This window comes from Schistocerca piceifrons, chromosome 1 (genome assembly GCF_021461385.2).
Source record: "Schistocerca piceifrons isolate TAMUIC-IGC-003096 chromosome 1, iqSchPice1.1, whole genome shotgun sequence".
In the NCBI taxonomy this organism is placed as follows: Eukaryota; Metazoa; Arthropoda; class Insecta; order Orthoptera; family Acrididae; genus Schistocerca; species Schistocerca piceifrons.
In genome coordinates, this window is record NC_060138.1 from 377523002 (window position 1) to 377545631 (window position 22630).

Here is a 22630-nt window from a genome sequence, read left to right on the forward strand (position 1 = left end):
CTGCATGCTTTGAATTTGTGGCTGAATTTACTTAGGGTTAATATGACAGATACATTGGTTGTCCGCTGGACTGTATCATAGCTAACGTTCAAGAAATCCATCCATGCACTACGGAGGCCCTATGATCAGTGTTTTTCTTGCCTTATAATTTTCTATTTGTGCTGATGCACGTGGGAGTTCATGAGCCATTGAATGAACAATTATTTGATGGAAACAACGGGTTTTAGATTCTCCACTCTATATTTATCAACCATTTAATCAAAAAAGTAGCGTATGTTGGTTTCGTCTAAGAGTTAGCTAGAGAACTTACGTCTCATTTGTCATCTCACAGTTACATTATCGGGCCGTCGTACACGAGTACCATCCTCCTTGCAAAATAAACTTGCGGTAACTGCTGAAGAAGTTCGAGATGTCGGACCACGCATGTAAATAACTAGTATTCCAGTTCTCTTTGAGAAATAAGATGCAGCCCCTAGGCAAACTGCACAATGGTTACCTGTAAACTGCCTGAAACACATTATCCGTGGTGTTGGGGTAACAAGGATTCTCAGGCAGTATGGGAAGTGCGGTAGACGTTGCACCTTCGCCTCTTCGATGGTTGCCCAGCAATTGTGGTGGGCCCAAATATACCGACGTGAATAGTAGCCATTCCAGGTTTGAGACGAGATCATCTGGAACATGCTATGTAACTTTGAACCACGTGGTTAACTCAGGTGCATCTGCCTAAAACCTGGGGAGCCTGAGAGTACCTAATTCGAAGGGGTCACGCCTGGCCAACTGCGACCTTCAGCTTTCTATGGGTCACAGCATCGATGCGTTGCTCAGAGTACGATACCGAAGCTGAGTGATTGAGCTGAGGTGGAGTCCACGCCACGAGGAATCGCGCATTCTGTGGTTGTAAGAATCGACTTCAACCAACGGAAGTGTGTACTTCGCTTCTAAAGATCCGTTCTCCAGGAAGGGGGTAGTTTTCCTGGGCCCTGACCTGTAGATGGTGATAGAGCTAGGTAGGTGGAGTCGTTTTATATCGGTGTCATCTCGTGTTCAGAATTTTAGAAATCTTTAAAATAAACAAGGTGTTCCATCTGAATATCAGGATTGTCAAAGGTTTCCATCAGAGGAAAAGATTGGAAGCTCCTGATCAATGTAAACGCCATCACATTCGATTTTATTAACTAATTCTCTCAAATTTTTGATACTTATCGAACGAATTATGTACAGCGTTTGTTGTCCAGTACAGTTCCTCCTATAACGTATGGTATACAGTCCATCCCAATGGCAAGCGCCCCGCCCATGGCTGCTGAATGGACAGTGGTTTGATAAGTACGAAATCAGAGCGGCGATGGGAGGAAGGGTGGATCTCATATAAATTTCGTCGTGAACAGCTACATAGTTTTGGAATTTCACGAAACAAATGTGTCTAGGCTAACTTACTAGTAGTCAGTAGCAGTTATATATTACGCTTTTTATCAAACAGATACCTCAGTATGTAAAACAGCTAGTACCTCGTCTCCTACCTTCCAAACTTCACAGAAGCTCTCCTGCGAACCTTGCAGAACTAGCACTCCTGGAAGAAAGGATATTGCAGACAAATGGTTTAACCACAGCCTGGAGGAATTAAGGCTGTGAGGATGGGGCGGGATTCGTGCTTGGGTAGCTCAGTTGGTAGAGCACTTGCCCGCGCTAGGCAAAGGTCCCGAGTTGGAGTCTCGGTCCGGCACATAGTTCTGATTTGCCAGGAAGTTTCATATCAGCGGACACTCCGCTGCAGAGAGAAAATTTCGTTCTAGAAACATCCCCTAGGCTGTGGCTAAGCCATGTCTCGGCAATATCCTTTCTTCCAGGAGTGCTAGTTGTGCAAGGTTCGCAGGAGAGCTTCTGTGAAGTTTGGAAGGTAGGAGGCGAGGTACTGGCGGAATTAAGGCTATGAGGACGGGCCGTGAGTCGTGCTTGGGTAACTCAGTTGGAGCCGGTACGGTAGCTCAGCGTGTTTGGTCAGAGGGATAGCTACCCTCTGTAACAAAAAAAACTTAGTTAATAGATCAACAACGAACTTAAAAGGGTGTCTTGCGACGTCCGCCCCGATCAGATGCAACGAACGAAAACGACGAAAATGAAATTTAAAAAAAAAGTTGGCAGAGTACTTGCCCGCGAAATGCAAAGGTCCCGAGTTCGAGTCTCGGTCCGGCACACAGTTTTTATCTGCCAGGAAGTTTCATATCAGCGTACACTCCTCTGTAGAGTGAAAATTTCATTCTAGAAACCTCAGTATGTGGCGGGGCAGAATTCAACTCCGGTTTGGGAAGTTAATTTTTTATTTACTTATTATTTTTTTATTTTTGGGGAGAAGGCGGGCAGTTGCCCCACCTGCTCCCGCTGCATACCCCCATGCGTGAACTAATGATTTATTTAAATCTAAATTATTAGCTGTTACAAAAAATATTGTAATCGTGATTGAGTTTCAAACAAAAAAATTGCTAACGATGCATCGCTGAAATTGCTCCGGATATTATAACTAAAAATGGTCAGTGTTAATCGCTCTATGTGTTTGATTAGCGAAATGTAATGAATTATTGTCAGTAGTATGACATACAGCGCTTTTCTTCTTTTATTTTCATCCATAGAGTGAAATCCGTACGATGATGAAACCTGTGTGTGCGGCAGAGGTCGTGACGGAAAAAGTCGCCATTATTAACGTGTACACCATTTCTTCCTGGGGCGCTGAAGGTGTTGCCTGCTAACGCACAAAGCGGGCCATGTCAGTTGCTCGCAGGAAGGGATGCTGAGGGTCTCTAATGAACGCAGCCGGGTGGGTAAATTGCAAAGCGCGCCAGGGCGGGCGAGCGAGCAAGCGGGAGGGGCGCGCCGGGCCACGAACCCGGGACTCCGGCCTCGAGGCCGCGCCGGTCACTCGAATCCAGCGCCGCGCAGTTACGGGGCCGGCGCTTGATGGACGTGTCTGCAAAAGGTCCGGCGTATTGATCCCTCAGCGATGGGTGCGGGGACGCGAGGGCGGCGTTGCTGTGAGGCGCGCGCGGGCAGCGAACCGGCGCCCTCCTGCGCCCGCCGCCGGCTTTTTCAAAGTTGCGCCGCCATTGTGGACTGGCGGGCCCATCCGGGCGCATTACATCCGCCAGCATCCGGCCTCGCTCCGTTCATTAGCACGGCCGCCCCAGAGGAACACAGCGTCGGCTCGCTGTTCCGCCGCAGTGCCCTCCAGCGACCGGCCGCTGCCAGTCTACGCACGACTCGCGCTTTTGACGGCGGCTTTGCAACTAGCTGCAGATCCTCTGGTGAAGGCGATGGCAGGAGGCACACCGACAACACTTACGACTTGTCGCGTAGTCAACATTCCAAAAAAAATAAAAATAATAAAAATTCGGCGTCTGCAGATCATTCTTACTGTTAACGTCGCACTGGTTTCCTAGTATCAAGAAAAATAAATTAACAATAAGAACACATTCTACGACAGCTGAAAATATAGATAAAATGGAAAAAACACGTGCAGTAACGATGCATATACGCTACTGGCCATTAAAATTGCTTCATCAAAAAGAAATGCAAATGACAAACGGGTATTCATTGGACAAATATATTATACTAGAACTGACATGTGATTACATTTTCACGCAATTTGGGTGCACAGATCCTGAGAAATCAGTACCCAGAACAACCACCTCTGGCCGTAATAACGGCCTTGATACGCCTGGGCATTGAGTCAAACAGAGCTTGGATGGCGTGTACAGGTACAGCTGCCCATGCAGCTTCAACACGATACCACAGTTCCTCAAGACGAGACAGCTGCTCGGCCACCATTGACCAGACGTTTTCAATTGGCGAGAGATCTGGAGAATGTGCTGGCCAGGGCAGCAGTCGAACATTTTCTGTATCCAGAAAGGCCCGTACAGGACCTGCAACATCCGGTCGTGCATTATCCTGCTGAAATGTCGGGTTTGGCAGGGATCGAATGAAGGGTAGAGCCACGGGTTGTAACACATCTGAAATGTAACGTCAATGCGAACAAGAGGTGACCGAGACGTGTAACCAATGGCACCCCATACCATCACGCAGGGTGATACTCCAGTATGGCGATGACGAATACACGCTTCCAATGTGCGTTCACCGCGATGTCGTCAATCACGGATGCGACCTTCATGATGCTGTAAACAGAACCGGGATTCATCCGAAAGAATGACGTTTTGCCATTCGTACACCCAGGTTCGTCGTTGAGTACACCATCGCAGGCGCTCCTGTCTGTGATGCAACGTCAAGGGTAACCGCAGCCATAGTCTCCGAGCTCATAGTCCATGCTGCTGCAAACGTCGTCGAACTGTTCGTGCAGATGGTTGTTGTTGCCGGCCGGGGTGGCCGAGCGGTTCTAGGCGCTACAGTCTGGAACCGCGCGACAGCTACGGTCGCAGGTTCGAATCCTGCCTCGGGCATGGATGTGTGTGATGTCTTTAGGTTAGTTAGGTTTAAGTAGTTCTAAGTTATAGGGGACTGATCACCTTAGAAGTTAAGTCCCATAGTGCTCAGAGCCATTTGAGCCATTTTGCAGATGGTTGTTGTCTTGCAAACGTCCCCATCAGTTGACTCAGGGATCGAGGCGTGGCTGAACGATCCGTTACAGCCACGCGGATAAGATGCTTGTCATCTTGACTGCAAGCGATATGAGGCCATTGGGATCCAGCACGTCGTTCCGTATTACTCTCCTGAACCCACCAATTCCATATTCTGCTAACAGTCATTGGATCTCGACCAACGCGAGTAGCAATGTCGCGATACGATAAACCGCAATCGCGATAGCCTACAATCCGACCTTTATCAAAGTCTGAAACGTGATGGTACGCATTTCTCCTCCTTAGACGAGGCATCACAACAACGTTTCACCAGGCAACGCCGGTCAACTGCTGTTTGTGTATGAGAAATCGGTTGTAAATTTCCCTCATGTCAGTACGTTGTAGGTGTCGCTACCGGCGCCAACCTTGTGTGAATGCTCTGAAAAGCTAATCATTTGCATATCACAGCATCCTCTTCCTGTCGGTTAAATTTCGCGTCTGTAGCTCGTCATCTTCGTGGTGTAGCAATTTTAATGGAAAGTAGTGTATTTCCGATCGGCTACGTTTGTAAACTGTTCCAGTGCCGTCATGGTTATGGCAAAATGGCGCAATCCAAAATCGGCGCCGAGGCAGCTGTGGTGTACCATGGGCCAAAGGTACTAAGGGTGAAAGTCGGCTGCGGAGATGTGTGCGCCCGAACAGACCAGCAACTGTTCAGTAACTGACCGCTCTTATGAACCAAGGGAATATCAACAGCGTCTCCTCACCGACCGTTCAACGAACGTTGCTGCGTATGGACCTTCGCAATAGGCGCCTGGTTCATGCACCCATGCTGACTACTATACATTGGCAACGAAGGCTGGAATTTGCGCGCCAATATCCCAAGTCAATATTAACTGAGTGGCATCAGTTGGTCTTTTCACTTGAATCACGTTTTACACTACATCGGACTGAAAGAAAACGACCTGCAGCAATCGTCGGGAGGGTTCAGGACGGAGGAGGGAGCGTTAGGGTCTGAGGAATGTCTTCGTGGCATTGCCTGGGTGACCTCCCCATTCTGGAAGGCACAACGCATCAAAAGAAGTATCTGTCTATGCTTGGGGATCATGTCTACCCCTACATGCAGTTTGCTTTTCCCCTACACGATGGCACCTATCAGCAGAGCAACGTAACGTGTCACACAGCTCGCAGTAAAAATGAACCGATCGTGTGGCAATGATGGCGAGGAAGCCCCATCCGAGGAAGTTCGGCCGCTGAGTTGCAAGTCTTATTTCAGGCGACACCATACTGGGCGAGTTGCGTGTCGGTGATGATGAAATGATGACTAGAGCAACGCAACAGCCAGTCCAAGAGCGGAGAAAATCTTCAACCCTGGTGAGAATCGAACCCGGCTCTGATGCATAGTAGGCAAACACGTTGCCACTCAGCTTAGCAGGCAGAAATGGCTCGCAGTGTACGTGCGTGGTTCGCAGGGCGCCAGTATGAGTTCATGGTACTCCCGTGGCCACCAAACTTCCCGAATTAAAATCCAGTCGAGAAACTCTGGGACCTCCTCGATCGGGCTGTACGCATCATGGAACCTCACCCGTGAAACCTAGCCCAGCTGCCACGGCACTGTAGTCGGCGTGACTCCACGCACTTGTCGGCACCCTCCAGAACCTCACTGACTCTTCCTGCACAGTTCGCGACGCAGAAGTTGATTATTCAGTCTTTCGCCAAGTCGTCACATTGATGTGACTGAACAGTGTATGTTACAGTTTTCTTGAAGTACTGCCGATTGTACACAACACATCCTTTAAAAGTTCTTTAGTAATGTAACACATCTGCAGACAGAATGTAAAGTACACGTGGAATAACAAAAGATAAACAAACAGGATGTCTCATTTATCTTCACCACGTACGATAACTTTTTGTCAAGAAACAAAATAAAAAATTTATGAGCACTCACTACGTACCTACTTGCATAATTTGACGTTGATACCTACTTCAGAATATTTTATTATCTGAAGATGGCAGTACCCTATAACGGTAATAGCGAAGTGTAAAAAAAAGGCCGGCCGGAGTGGCCGTGCGGTTCTAGGCGCTACAGTCTGGAGCAGAGCGACCGCTACGGTCGCAGGTTCGAATCTTACCTCGGGCATGGATGTGTGTGATGTCCTTAGGTTAGTTAGGATTAATTAGTTCTAAGTTCTAGGCGACTGATGACCTCGGAAGTTAAGTCGCATAGTGCTCAGAGTCATTTTTCTTAAAAAAAAAAAAAAAAAAAAAAGAAGTGGAATATCTGTGAACAAGACGGACCCTTAACAAGAAATACAGTGCCACAATATGATCAAATTTGTCAATGATGATGGAGTTTTTAATGAAGGACAGCCTCTTCTCTAAAAACATATCGTTTTGCTGAATCACATGTGCCCGCGTTGTTATTAAGAAAACATTATTGCCATACTAATCTACCACCTGACATTCTCCATAGATGAGTAACATTTCTACTTTTTCTTCAGTGGTGTACTTTGTGCTTTGTACTCAGACAAACCTTAAACTGAAGACGGCTGACAGAATGACCGGTGGACATTTTTCTTGTGTTTCCATTTGTTTACTGTCAACTCCAGAGAGTGGACTAACTACATTACCCCAAGTACCTACAGTGTGTGCTAGTGCAGGAGAATCGAAAATCAATCTCCAGTTATATTTCCAATAACGTCACGCACTGAAGGCATTGCTGCGGCCGGAAAAATACCCTGCAAAAACGACGACTGAACAGAATCGTTCAACGTGACAGAAGTGCAACCCTTCCCCAAATTGCTGCAGGTTTCAATACTGGGCCATCAACAGAGATTTACGCCTCGCCTGGGCCCGTCAACAACGGCATTGGACTGTTAATGACCAGAAACATGTTGCCTGGCATGACGAGTCTCACTTCAAATTGTATCGAGCGGATGAACGTGTACGGGTATGGAGACAACCTCACAAATCTATGGACCGTGCATGTCAGCAGGGGACTGTTCAAGCTGGTAGAGGCTCTGTAATGGTGTGGGGCGTGTGCAGTTGGAGTTACATCGTACCTCTGATATGTCTATATACGACCCTGACAGGTGACACGTACGTACGCATCGTGTCTGATTCATGTCCGTTGTGCATTCCGAAGGACTTGGGCAATTCCAGCAGTATAATGCGACACCACACACGTCCACAACTGCTAGAGACTGGCTCCAGGAACAATCTTCTGAGTTTAAACACTTCCGCTGGCCACCAAACTCCCCAGACGTGAACATATTGAGAACATCTGGGATGCCTTGTAACATGCTGTTCAGAAGGGATCTCCACCCCTTCGTACTCTTACGGATTTATGGACAGCCCTGCAGGATTCATGATGCCAAGTTCCCTCCAGCACAGCTCCAGATATTAGTCGAGTCCATGCCACGTCATGTTGCGTCACTTGTGCGTGTTCGCGGAGGCTCTACTCGGTATTAGGCAGGTGTACCAGTTTCTTTGGCTCTTCGGTGTATTTACATTAAAGGTACACTGCGATACATTTTTGAACAAGTCTTGTGGAGAGGAAGGGTATTACCAAATAAAAGCATAGGGCGCCATTAAAAAAAAGTACTGTTATTCATACTGAAACGAAGTTGCAAGAACGGTAGTTATACTGGTTAGTCTTGTACTGATAGCTAAACAACATTTGCTTCATACAATTTTTTTTCTTCGGGACAATAAGTTATCTGTGGTGATCAAGATATGTGGGATACTCTACATATGGGTGATTTTGCTAAGTGAGTAAAAATGGTCCCCAAAAGTATGAGGAGGAATAAAGATCACATGGATATATGGTTGGAAATTCATTCCAAGGGAGGTACAGCTACTTAAAGGTGGATATAAAAGACCTTTGACTAACTGGAATCACACGTATGAGAAAACACCAGGCAAGTGAAAATGTCCTTTCTGTACTGGTGTGGAACTAAAGAGGGCAGAGAGCCGGAGCTCCATCATGCGTTGTTGTGGTCTTCAGTCCGAAGAATGGTATGGTGCAGCTCTCCATACTACTCTATCGTGAGCAGACGTCTTCATCTCCGAATAACTACTGCAACTTACAACCCTACTGAATTTGCTTACTGTATTCATCTCTTGATCTTCCTCTACAATATTTACCTCCCACACTTCCCTCTAATACTAAACTGGTGATCCCTTGAGGTCTCATAATGTGTCCTATAAAACGATTCCTCCTTCTAGTCAAATTGTGCCACAAATTTCTTTTCACCTCTATTCCATTCAGTATCCCCGTATCACGTGGTCTACCTACGTAATCTTTAGCGTTCTTCTGTAGCACCACATTTCAAAAGCTTCTATTCGCTTACTGTCTAAACTGTTTAGCGTCCACGTTTCGCTTCCATACGTGGCTGTATTGCATAAAAATACAGCGTGTCTCAAAAAGATTCATCCGATTTTAAAAACCATAACTCTTGTGTTATTTGAGATATGTGCTTGAACAACGTGTTAGAAAGAGCAAACTCTCTATTTTATATGTTCCCCAGCTAGGCAGCAGTAGTGTGCGTCCACTTCAGTTCTGGTGTCGGAACAACAGAAAGCGTTTTGTGTTCTACGTTTTCTGCAGTGTGGGCCAGTAATAACTGTTCAACGTGATTTTCGTACTAGGTATGCTGTGGATCCTAGACGATGGCATTAACAATTCCGAGAAACAGGTTGTTTGTGTAAAGAAAAATCGCCGGGCCGTCCCTGAGTATCTGACACAGACGTCGAACGCATCCGCCCTAGTTTCACAAGGAGTCCGCAGAAGTCCCTTCGCCGTGCAGCTCGACAGCTTAACATGCCCCCGATGTCCGTCTGGAGTTTGTTGCGTCGACGTTTACACGTGAAACCGTACAAAATTCAGCTACTGCAAGTTCCTCGTGAATGTGACAAGCAACAATGTGTAGAGTTCTATAAATTCGTTCTTGCCACGACATAAGATGACAGTTTCCTTCCACGCATAGTGTTTAGTGACGAGGCAACATTCCATGTAAATGGAAAGGTGAACACTTATAATGTGAGAATATGGGGAACGATACAACCATCTGAAGTTGTACAACGTGAGAAGGACTCTCCAGAATTTAATGTGTTTCGTGAAGGTTCATTGTAAAAGACTTTTCTTTGCCGAGAACCTGTTACAGGAAGCACATATATTGATATGCTTGAGACCTTTCTTTTCCCACAGTTGGAGACTGATCCATACATTTTACCAAAGGATGGGACACCGCCATACTGGCATCTGGAAGTGCGGGTATTTTTAAATCAAAGGATTGCTAAACGATGGATTCAGCCTCACATTACTGGCCTCCATGGTCACCGAACCTGACAGTATGTGATTATTTCTTGGGGGGGGGGGGGGGGGCCTTATAAAAGACTCTGTTCATGTGCTTCCGTTACAACAATAATGAATTAACTAATACATCGCATAACAGCAGCTGTGGATGCTGTAATTCAAGACATGCTCGCTGCAGTGTGGGAACAATTTGAACACCGCATTGACATATGCCGTGCATCTCAAGGGGGGCATATTGAAGACCTACGGAAAGGTATGAAAAAGAAACTTTTTGAATTTCCCGTTCATCACACACAAAATTCATTGTATATGTTTATTAGTTTCAGAAATATAGACGTGCCAAATCGGATGATTCTTTTTGATACACCCTGTACTTTCAAAAAATTTCCTAACACTTAAATCTGTATTTTATATTAACAAATTTCTCTTCTTCAGAAATGCTTTTCTTGCCCTTGCCAGTTTTTATTTTATATCCTACTTCGGCCATCATTAGTTATTTTGCTGCCCAAATAACAAAACTCATCTACTGATTTAAGTGTCTCGTTCCCTCTTCTAATTCCCTCAGCATCATCAGATTTAATTCGACTACATTACTTTATCGTTGTTTTGCTTTAGTTGAAGCTCACCTTATATCCTTCTTTCAAGAAGCTGTCCATTCCATTCAAGCGACCTTCCAAGACTTTTGCTGTCTCTGTTGGAATTACAGTGTCATCGGCAAATCTCACTGTTTCTATTTCTTCTTCCTGAACTTTAATTCATATTCCAAAACTTTCTTTGGTTTCCTTTACTACTTGCTCAATACACAGATTCAATAACACCGGTGATAGGCTAAAGCCCTGTCTCACTCCCTTCTCAACCACTGCTTCCTCATTCATGCTCATAACTGCCATCTGGTTTCTCTACAGTTTGTTCATAGCTTTTCGTTCCCAGTGTTTTACCCCTGCTATCTTCAGAATTTAAAAAAGAAAAGTACTCCAGTCAACATTGTCAAAAGCTTTCTCTAAGTCTACAAATGCTATGAACGTAGATTTGGCTTTCTTAGTCTATCTTCTAAAGCAGGTCGTAGGGTCAGTATTGCCTTGCCTGCTCTACAGTTCTTCTGAATCTTTCCCGAGGTCGTCTTCTACCAGTTTTTTCATCCTTCTGTAAAGAGTTTGTGTTAGTATTTTGCAACCATGAATTATTAAACTGGTAGTTCGGAAGTATTCACATCTGTCATCATGTAGCAGCCACATTATGCCTCGTACCACGTAATGCAGGTCCCCTAGCAGAGGGGGCCGAGTAACTGGTATGATATGCAGATATTCCTCGCCTGTGACGTGTTGTTGAAGGATGTCTGATCCTATGAGGCTATCGCCAGAAATCCCTGCCCACACAGTGAGGCTGAATCGGCGCTGATGGTTCGCCACCACCATACCACGGGGATTCTCCGTCGCCCAGAGGTGGGGAATGTGCACGATGCTGCCCCTCGTAAAGGGGACCTAATGTGTGGATTGGATGGATGACAGAAAACCCCAGCACCAGGGTGGCCTGTGCGACGAACCAGTGACGAAACGGTCGTTGCAGAGGCAACACCATAGCTCTGAGGCCTGCATGCGTTGTAAGTGATACGAATAGTAGCAGTTCTTATGGAGAATGTTCCACACGGTCGTCTGGCTTACCCTATGCTCGCCATCTACCTCGTGGTGGTTACAGGGGTCACTGTCAAAGATCTTTCGCCTTCCGTTTCTCTCTCGGAATGCGTTACTGGCCATATGTCCATATGACGTCTTTCGCTCTTTATTCTCTCACGGTTATTTTCCTGCAGTTTCTCCCCATTTAGCAAAATCACCATGCATATGTACTTCTTTTGTTCACGAAAACGGTAAACGTAGACGGCACAAGTAAATGACTAATGGTACGAAGCTGAGCTGCGTTGCAGAACGAGCTGTGCTGAGCAGAAACAAATGTAAAAGGAATTCAAGGGTGTGAGGATATCAAAAGTCAGATTCGCTGTACGAAAGATGTGGGCAGAGTAAAGACTAAATACTCGATTTGGTGAAGGATCGCTAACTAACTAAACCGAAATAAATGGCATCCAAGACACTGTGTCGATGAAAAAAGGCGATTACAAATTTATGTATAGAAAATGGGAAAATCAGATGAAGAGCATTACACAGTACTCTGGTACACAAAATTTAGAAAACAGTACATCGCAGAAAATTTATGTTCCAGCGAGGAACAGATACAACCTATCGAGATGGTAAATTGCTAAGGTAATGGTTCTTTGTTGCCCCTTCTCCAAATTGTTCAAATGTGTGTGAATTCCTAAGAGACCAAACTGCTTAGGTCATCGGTCTCTAGACTTACACATTACTTAAACTAACTTATGCTAAGAACAACGCACTCACATATGCCCAAGGGAGGACTGGAACCTCCGGCGGGAGCCACTTCTCCCATTGATTTTATAAATACCGATGGAATGTTATCTAACCCTTCTTGCCTTATTTGATCTTAAGTCACCCAAAGCTCTTTTAAATTCTCATTCTAGTACTGGATCCTGAAACTCTTCCCTGTTGACGCCTGTTTCTTCTTCTATCACGTCGTCAGACAAATTGTCCCCCTCATATAGGCATCAAATGTACTCTTTCCTCCTGTCCGCCCTCTTCTCTGAATTTAACAGTGAAATTCCCATTGCACTTTAAATGTTACCGCCCTTGCTTTTAATTTCACCAGAGATTGCTTTGACTTTTGTACATGCTGACTCAGACCTTCCGAGAATCATTTCTTTTTCAAGTTCATCACAAAACACTTGTTCGACCGACTTCTGAGTATTATCTACAGCGTAGAATCCTTTTCAGATTGGATTAAAAGAAGAAACAGAAAAGAACGAAGAGCGGCGCGATTCGCGATTCGTCACCATATCGTTTAGTCGGTGTGAGGGCATTATGTAGACGCTCAACAAACTCCTGTGGCAGAGGCGTTATGCCTCATGAGAGGTTTACTCTTGAAATTCCGAGAGCCTACGTTCCAAGAATATTCGGTAAACGTATTACTTTCTCCTGCATACGTCTAGCGAAGTGACCAAGACTTCAAAATAAATAAAATTAGAAATAAAAGAAGTTAGATGTACAACGTAGGTATATCGACATTCGTTCTTCCACGTATCATTTGCGAATGGAGGGGGGGGGGGGGGGGAGGGAAGGGAGGCGGGGAAAGGTAGATGTACCAGAACCACGACCGTGAGGTGACTTCAGCGTATTGCTGTGGATGCAAATGATGAAGAATCTGATACAGACTGCAGACAGCAGTTGGGGTTGGTATCGCCTGTTGTTCCTCTAAAGCAATAATCGATCAGTGATAAGCGTCACATCCTTTGGTCATACTTCGTTGACACATCTGGACTCTGGACCTATAACTTTTTGCACTTCTGCCAGTCTTATAAGAGGAGTAAGATGTACTTTTAATCATTTATCTACGCCTAGCACAGTCTGACATGTCTCTAAAATTGTCATTGACCATCCAGTCATTGATACCTTGTCGATATACAGCCTATTTCGCATTTCACTTGCTGCTCATCTGAAAAATGGAAAGAAAATTTTAAAAAAAAGTATTTTCACAAAGTCAAAGCAGTGACTGTTGTCCTTCCGACATACATGCAGTCGATTACCGTGTACAGATAACACAAATGGAGATTCCATCTTCTCACATTTGCGCAAAGAAGATTTATGTAGTGCTGCTGTGAGAATAGCATACTCAACTTTCGTATCTTTGGCTCCTCGTTGTTGTTTTTTATCGTCCTTGCTACCGCCTAAGTTATGGAAAGTAAAAAAGATACAGCTGGGAGAAATGTCATCAATGATAAAATATGCTACAGTTTTAAAAAATTATTTCTTTCTAACAAGAACAGCACAGTCAGGTTTCAGAACATGTGTGCCATCTTCAGACGTATCTGCAAAATTAAGAATCAATAATAACACCTATCCACACTGTAACATAAGAAAAGCTAAACAGAGCGAACAGAAAATCTTAGGAAAAACCCCTACACGTACGTTAAAAAAATGAGTCTATTAAGGATGCATAGCTCATGTTAAAATAGTTAAAAATATGGAAGAGCTAAACAGAACGAACAGAAATTCTTGAAAAGAAAACCTGCATGTACATCAAAAAGCGAGTCAATAAAGGATGCGTAGCTAAGGTTAAAACAGTGCATCCGCGGTACATGGCATGAAACAGAAAATCCTCTTAATTCCTTGACCTGCCAGAAAGCCTCTCATAGAGGAGGACATAGATAAAAATATGAAAAAGTCCCCAATTAAAAGAGTGGAACCACCGTTAAATGGGGTAAAATATAAAGTATTAACCATCCGACATCCCTAATCTCCATCACAAAACAGAACAGTCCGGCTTTAAGGGTATGCCGCACACAGGTCTACACGAAGGTAGATAGGCGGTCTTTCGAACACAGAAACATCCAATTTTTACAACTGTAGCGGATTTTAACACTGATGATGAACATCAACAGTTGTGGATGTCCTGTCAAGCAAAATGTGGGAGAAAGGTCTTTCAGATACAGCATGCATGGGCCAAAAGCCCTTTTATCTGAAAAACATATCACCTAAATATAACGATTTAATTATAACGAAGTGGTCGTAACATACGACACTGCATGCGGCAGAGTACGCGCTGTTGTTATCCCAGGACATTTCATTTCTTGTTTATATTTTGATTTACCTTCTTTAAACACTATAGGTACAAGTGATTACAAAATTCTGGATCTAAGAACAACAATACACCGAAATTCTATCTGAATTAAAAACAACGTATAGCTAAAGAAAGGAAACTTATACCTGAGAAGAATTTAAAGAAAACTAGGAAATAAAGACTGGAATATCAGACAAGAGGAAAAATAAAGATACCATTATCAACAAACCCAACTATTTCTCTACCCTGCATCAGCAATTCAGTGGGTTCCAGAGTATCATTACATCTTCGTTTAACCAGTCGGTTCTCTGCTCCTTTAACTTGTTTATTCTGAAGTTTTACTATTCACTTGATTAGCGTCTATCTAAGAATCAAGTCTAACAACTGTTACACATTCAATCCAACATACTAGATAGTAAATGTAGTAGTAGTGAATGCTACCCTGCAATGCTCTTAACGTCGCTTTCTTACAGATTTCCTCTGACCCAATAGTGATGTAAGTAAGCGCCACTGCGTGGCCCCTTACGTCGACCTCCGGCGTCGGTGTAACGCCTATGGGGCTCTTGTTTGGTGCAATCACAAAACTTGCACTATGACTCTCACTTGTAATTTTTGTATTGCTGAAAAACACGAGGGACGAAAGGGGCATTACTGTGCACGTAGAGATATACGCCTAGTTCGGGTTTTACTGCGCTAAATTATCTACTGAACAATTCTAAGTTTCTCGCACACTGATTTACTTACCAGTGTGTGTGTGCGTGTGTTTCGTTACACTGTTTACGGTGAATGTGATCAAGAGTATCATGTGGACCACATTCAAAGTTTCCTCTTAGACGCCTTTTAAACCTATGCAATAGGCAGGACATCGACGTAAGTTAGATTGTCTAGCAGTAACGCACGTGCCTCGAAACTGCAAGGCCGAAGGATCAAATACCGGCCGGACCATGACATTCTGAAGTCAACGTTTAATCTAGCCTTCCCCTCTCAATGGCCAGGAACGACGCGTGATTCGTATTCCCCGTTGTCTTGTAGGTCCAAGGATTGGTTGGGTAGGTTAGAGCCGTACATTTCGCCGAAGTGTTACCTAACTGAAAGACTTGCGTCGGGCCATTCAACCACGTACAATATTTATTATTAGGTAAAAATTGTCATTGTCACTTGTGCAATGTCCAGAGTTAACCAACTCTCTGTTATCATGTTTAGGGGGTAACCATAAGCCTCGAACAGACACTAAAATAATATCGCAGCTTCAGAATCGAATACCGCATGTCACGACTACTGGGTATCTTTGTAATATTGGATCATTGAAGACACGTGATAAGAGTTGCAATTCCTAGAGATTTAGAACATATCACTGCATGCTATATGTACTCTTAGAAACATCCCCTTCGAAAATATTAAATAACGGGACGGAGGAACGTTCAAATATACGCAACATAAAAGCTATTTCAAAATGACACCAAGAATAAAAATAAACATAAATTGCTTAAAGTGACCTATAAACTGTTTAATGTCATCGACAAAACACTGAAAACATGTTTGAAGAAGAAGCTGCTGTTATTAAAGGAAATACTAAAAAAATGGCTCTGAGCACTATGGGACTTAACTGCTGAGGTCATCAGTCCCCTAGAACTTAGAAGTACTTAAACCCAACTAACCTAACGACATCACACACATCCATGCCCGAGGCAGGATTCGAACCTGCGACTGTAGGGGCCGCGCGGTTCCAGACTGTACCGCCTAGAACCGCTCCGCCAGGAAATACTAAAAGAACGGAAATACACTTTCGGTCAGTGTTCTACGAGCCTTCAAACAGCACACTTACGTGCTTGGCGTCTGCTTGTTACCGCCTGATACACTCGCTCTTTGACGCCTTGTGTAATAAGGCAATCTACACAATATAGTTGATTTAGGGGCATCTTCGTAGCGTTAGCCCCTATATTTACGATGGTGGGTACCCCTGGCGAGTAATGTTCCTGCAGACGTTACCTTAATGGCTGTTTGTTTCTCCTGGAACTCTCTCCAATACTTTGAATTCTTTGAGTACCTGTTGAATCATTACGTATGCCTTAGCAGCAGGGCCAGAATCATATATTAAACGAATCGTCAGGATTTCGTTTATGATTTATTTTTCTTATGGAACCAAATGGATTACAAGTAGAAAAACTAACTGCCATAAAATGAGGCAATCTGACCACGTCTGAATAGATACAAATATATAGCAGATCATATGCTGTTTATGTTGTAAAGTTTCGACTGAGCTCTTAATTTCTCTTAGTAATTACTACTTAAAGCGGGTCAATTTCATAGAAATTTAAGTACACAAATAAAATTAAAAAATCTTCAGTACAGATTTTGTAAGCAGATGGATATTAGCTGACAAAACAGAAGCCATGTTTGCAGATACTGAAAATGGCAAATCATACAGTTTTAACTGTTACTGAAGTTCTCAACAGCTTTAAAATACGTTTTCTGGAACAAACAGAATTATTATAGAGAGCTACAATGAAGAGCCGAAGAAACTGGTATAGACATGCGTATTCAAATACTGAGATATGTAAACAGGCAGAATATGGCCTTACGGTCGGCAACGCCTGTATAAGACAACAAGTGTCTGGCGCAGTTGTTAGATCGGTTAGTGCTGTAACAATGGCAGCTTATCAAGATTTAAGTGAGCCTGAAGGTGGTGTTACAGTCGACGCACGAGCGATGGGACACAGCTTCCCCGAGGTAGCGATGAAGTGGGGGTTTGTCTGTACGACCATTTCACGAGTGTACCGCGAATATCAGAAATCCGGTAAAACACCAAATCTCCGACATAGCTACGTCTGGAAAATGATCCTGCAAGAACGGGACCAATGACGACTGAAGAGAATCGTTCAACGTGACAGAAGAACAACCCCTTCGCAACTTGCTGCAGATTTCAATGCTGGGCCATCAGCAAGTGTCAGCGTGCGAACCATTCAACGAAACATCATCGATATGGGGTTTCGGAGCCGAAGGTCCACTCGTGTACCCTTGATGACTGCACGACACAAAGCTTTACGCCTCGCCTGGGCTCGTCAGTATCAACAATGGACTGTTGACGGCCGGAAATATGTTGCCTGGCATGACGAGTCTCGTTTCATATGGTGTCGAGCTGATGGTCGTGTACCGGTATGGAGACAAGCTCATGAATCAATGGACCGTGCATGTCAGCATATCACTGTTGATGCTGGTGGAGGCTCTGTATTGGTGTGGGCGTGTGAGGCTTGAGTTATATGGGACCCCTGTGACGTCTAGATACGACCCTGACAGGTGACATGTACGTAAGCTTTGCGTCTGATCACCTGCATTCATTCATTTCCATTGTGCATTCCGAAGGGCTCGGCAAATTCTAGCAGGACAAGGCGATACCCCACACGTCCAGAAATATTGCAGAGTTGCTCCAGGAATACTCTTCTCAGTTTAAACACTTCCGCTGGCCGCTAAACTTCCCAGACATGAACATAATTGAGCATACCTGGGATGCCTTGCAAAATGCTGTTCAGAAGAGATCTCCGCCCCTTCGTACCCTTACGGATTTATGGACAGTCCAGCAGGATTCGTGGTGTCAGTTTCCTCCAGCACTACTTCAGACGTTAGTCGAGTCCATGCCACGTCATGTTCTGACACTTGTGCGTGTTCGTGGCGGATCTACACGATACTAGGCAGGTGTACTAGTTTATCTGACTCTTCAGTATATTAATCTACGTATTTGGTTGTAAACAGGGTATTTACCTGTGGACCGTACATAATTCAACATTTGGTTCCTATTGGTAACAGACGAAGAAGGTTAGGTGGCAACTGAAGCAAACGAATATGCCATGTAATTATATACGAATATGTGGTTTGATGGCGATATATATATTGATAAAATTCTCTAGGGCTTCCCGCGGCATCAAGTGGTTTAAAATCCACCAGCAGTCTGCTGAGTCTTGTCGGCCATTCCCAAGTGCTAACTGTCATGTTGATTGCTGCTACCCTCCTTATATTGCCACGCTATTTTCTGTGACCTCACTAGTGGCCGTTTCATCGTTGTACATGGTAATGTTTACGTTCCGCATCCGCTGCGCCCACTTCACCGTTCCGATGGCCGGGTTCCAAGCTATGCTTGACTGCAAGCCGCCGTCTTATTGAGATTGGTATCACAATTTTTATTCTCGATCACTTCTTTCACGACGCTATCCCAGAAGCCATTCGTCCGTTTAATAACAGACTTTTCGTCGATTGCATTTTCAGTGTCCGTTTTCCAGAGCACGCTCTGCTACCGCTGATTTCTTAGGATGACGTAGCCGGAATCATCACTACATTTTTAATTAGTATGTACAGTCTGTGCGACGTACAACTGTCCACACCCACAAGCTATTTTACATACTCCTGAAGTTCTAACGGCTATATTGTCTTTCACTGTTGTCTGACCTCATGGGGGTGAAAGGATTGGCGAATTCTTCAAACACATCAACAAAATCCATGAAAAAATCAAGTTCACAGTGAAGATAGAGGCGGATGGTGCCTTGTCGTTCCTAGACGTTTTCGTCGCCCGAATAGCAAATGACCGGTATCTGCACGCTGCCAGTAGTCACCATCCAACGCAGAAACCATCTGTTCTGAGACTTCGTGCATCAAGCAGAAGCCGTTTCAGACAGTGGAAACTTGCCGAAGAAACAGACATTTACGGAAGTGTTCAAGGAAACCGGCTACAACAACCGACAGATTTCGCAAGTCATCTCTCCGAAGACAATTGTGCAGAAGGCTGCTGAGAAGGACACGAAGACGTTTGGTTTTTGCCGTTCTGTGGCTCAGTAAGAAGAAAGACTAACCGGCTCCTAAAGAGGCATAAAACAAATTCGATCTTCAGGCCTCCAGCAAATATTCGAAACTCATGACATCCATGAAAGAAGATGTAGGTCTCAGAACGCTATTGGTATTTAGAATACCATCTGCTTGCGGGTGGTCTATGTCGGACAGACTGTACTACTGAACAGCTTCGTGTAGAACACGAGAGTTGATTCCGTCTACGGTATCCTCAGAAATCGGCAGCAGCAGTGAATGCCCTGGAAAACGGATACCAAATTGCATTCGACATCTATTATTTAAAATGTTTTCTGGGATAGAGTTATAAGAGAAAAGATCGGGCTAAAAATTCGTCACAACATCCTCAACAAAATCGGCGGCATGCAGTTGAGCACATCTTGTGGGACCCGGTCATCAGAAGGTTACGGGCGCTGCGGGTGGTCAACTAAAACATTACCATATATGGCGCTGGAGGGAGCACTAGCACAAAGCAGCATGGCTGTATAAGTATCGTAGCAGCAATCACAAGACAGTCATCATTTGACAGTGTATGAGGGACACTCGGTCGAAAGCTCGTGAATTTTAAACAACTTTACGTGATTGGAAGCCCGAGAGAATTTTATCACCGTGATGTGTGTGATGTCCTTAGGTTAGTTAGGTTTAATTAGTTCTAAGTTCTAGGCGACTGATGACGTCAGAAGTTAAGTCGCATAGTGCTCAGAGCCATTTGAACCATTTTTGAAATATAGGAATATGGAATATGCCTGTTGCCCTTCATCTATAGTTCACAACACATCATATTAAAAAAGGGCAAGCTGAGTTTCGTACTACCGATGCTTTCCAAAACAATGCTGATTCGTGGACATAAGCTTTTCCGTCTCAAGAAACTTCATTATCTTCGCACTAAGAACATATTCAAGAGTTCTGCAGCAAAACCGATATGAAGGATATTGGTCTGCAATTTCGCAGGTCATTTCTTTTAGACCTTTTAACAGGAGTCACCTGCGCTTTTTCCAGTCGCTTGGAACTCTGCGCTAGGCGAGAAATTCTAGATAAATGAAAGGTAAGCAAAATACCAGTGCAGTAGAGTACTCCTTGTGAAACCGAATTGGAATTCCATCTGGACACGGAGACTTATTTGTTCTCAACTCTTTCAGTTGTTTCTCTACGCCACGGATGCCTATTACTGTATCTTCCACACCGGTGTCTCCGCGATGGTCAAACAACGCTACGTGAACGATTTTACGAAGGACCAGGATTTTCTCGGGTTCTAGGCGAAGGTATGACGCTGGTAGTTTTATAGTTGGCGCAACGATCTTTCCATAGACGCACGAATCACTACTAACTCTTGCCTGTCGTCATTTTCGCGTTCTCTTTTGAACCGAGATTGCAACAGTCTTAGCTTTTCAGTATTTCCTTGTTTTGTTCTTAAACCACGGTGGGTCTTTACCGTCCTTAATCTACTTCCTCGGCACAAACTTCTCCAGAGCGCGATTTATAATCCGTTCAAAGTTTTCCCATAAATCTTCGGCTTCCATCATACTGGACCAAAGTGAGTCCATTCGCTGTCTAAGTGGGATGCTAACAACTGTTTTTTTTTGCTCTTTCTAGCAAAAACATTTTGCTAGCCTTCTTGACGGATTTGTTAACTTTAGTAAACATTGTCAATAATACTGCATGATCTGGCGGAACCGGGCGGCATATAAAAACATTAGACATTTAATTTGATTTCACCTAGACCCGTAATACGCGTCCAGATAACTTCACAGTCACACTCAAAGTACGCCTCATAAGAGACAATATGTTTGTCGATTAAATGAACACTCCTCCTCCTATGGCTTCCAATCTGTCTTTCCGATTTACGTTCCATGACTCGCTGAATATTCAGTTTTCTAATTTGAGTACCACCCAGCTCTCGGTCCCGATAATAACTTAAGTGCGACACATATTTTGGAGGACAATTAATCCGGGAATTGTGCTACGAAACTTCGACAGTTTACTAATAATAAGTTGACAGTCGAAATGTATTTACTCTGGACGTGGCCTGATTTCGCTATCCTAAAAAAGAAAAAAAAATATGTGTACTCCACAAGTACTTTTCTATCCGAGAAGCTGATTGCTTCCTTTGTGTAGTGCACCCCTGATATACGAAGGGAAGTCCTAAAACTCTTCACCCGGTAACGCAGGTTTAGAAATCTGCAGCCAAGACCGTCATAGAGTCGACGAAGCCTCTGGTTGAGAACTTCCACTCGGCTCCAAACCAAGAAACCCCTATTAACTTTGGGAACAATGCAGCAAATTGCGAGCTCTGCTTGCACCCCGCGTGCTTTACTTATGGTTTGAGTGTCTATATGTTTCTACGCACGCTGTAGCTAAACGATTCGTACATATGGAACCTGTATGTTGGTAGTAAGTAGGAGATCGCAGGATGTTGCTAGTCTGTAGTCTGAATGTCTATGCGCAAACTTTCGTAAATAAATTTCAACGAGAACATTAACATATTTCTTTGGCCAACGGAACTACTGGATTCTCATTCTAGCTCAACAGGCTGGAGAATGCCAGTGTCGATCTATCCTTAAAAATTAAATATTCCTCCTTCATCCAAATCGGTACAGTCGCAACATGCCGGAGAAGCTTTCCTTCCAGCTTAAAACACGCAACACTTTCACAACCTCTTTTGTAGAGCTCCATGTATGTTTCCTTTTGCTTTGCTGGACCTCAGATATTCACACTGCTTGAGTTACAATGACGGCTAGTTGTCTCTTTGACAACTGATATTAAAAAATTCTGTTTTATTCAGTTGTTTCATTGATATGAAATACGTACTGTTTGGATAGCCTGTTTTGAGAGACCTGAGCCTCACTTCTTAGGATTTCCATTGTCGCATTACAAATCAATTCCATAGATTTGAAAATGACATTCATGAAGGCTGTGGTCATTATAATTAACAATGACTGCTGTACTCGAGTGGGATGATTACTCTTATAGGAATAACTGTTTCACGATGAAACATGTGGTTGTAATTCGCTCCTGTTACAGAACTGTGGCGTAATTTCTATTTTCTGTCGCTTTCATTCCTGTCCTTGTGCTTCTTGACAAGTGTCTGTCGACGACCTAAATACGCAAATGACATCCACAGGCATTCTGTTTCTGACTATTTTCTGTATTGCATAGATGTCTGCCATCTACATATATACTCCGCTAGCCACCAAGCGGTGTGTGGCGGAGGGCACTATTTGCGCCAAAGTAACACCCC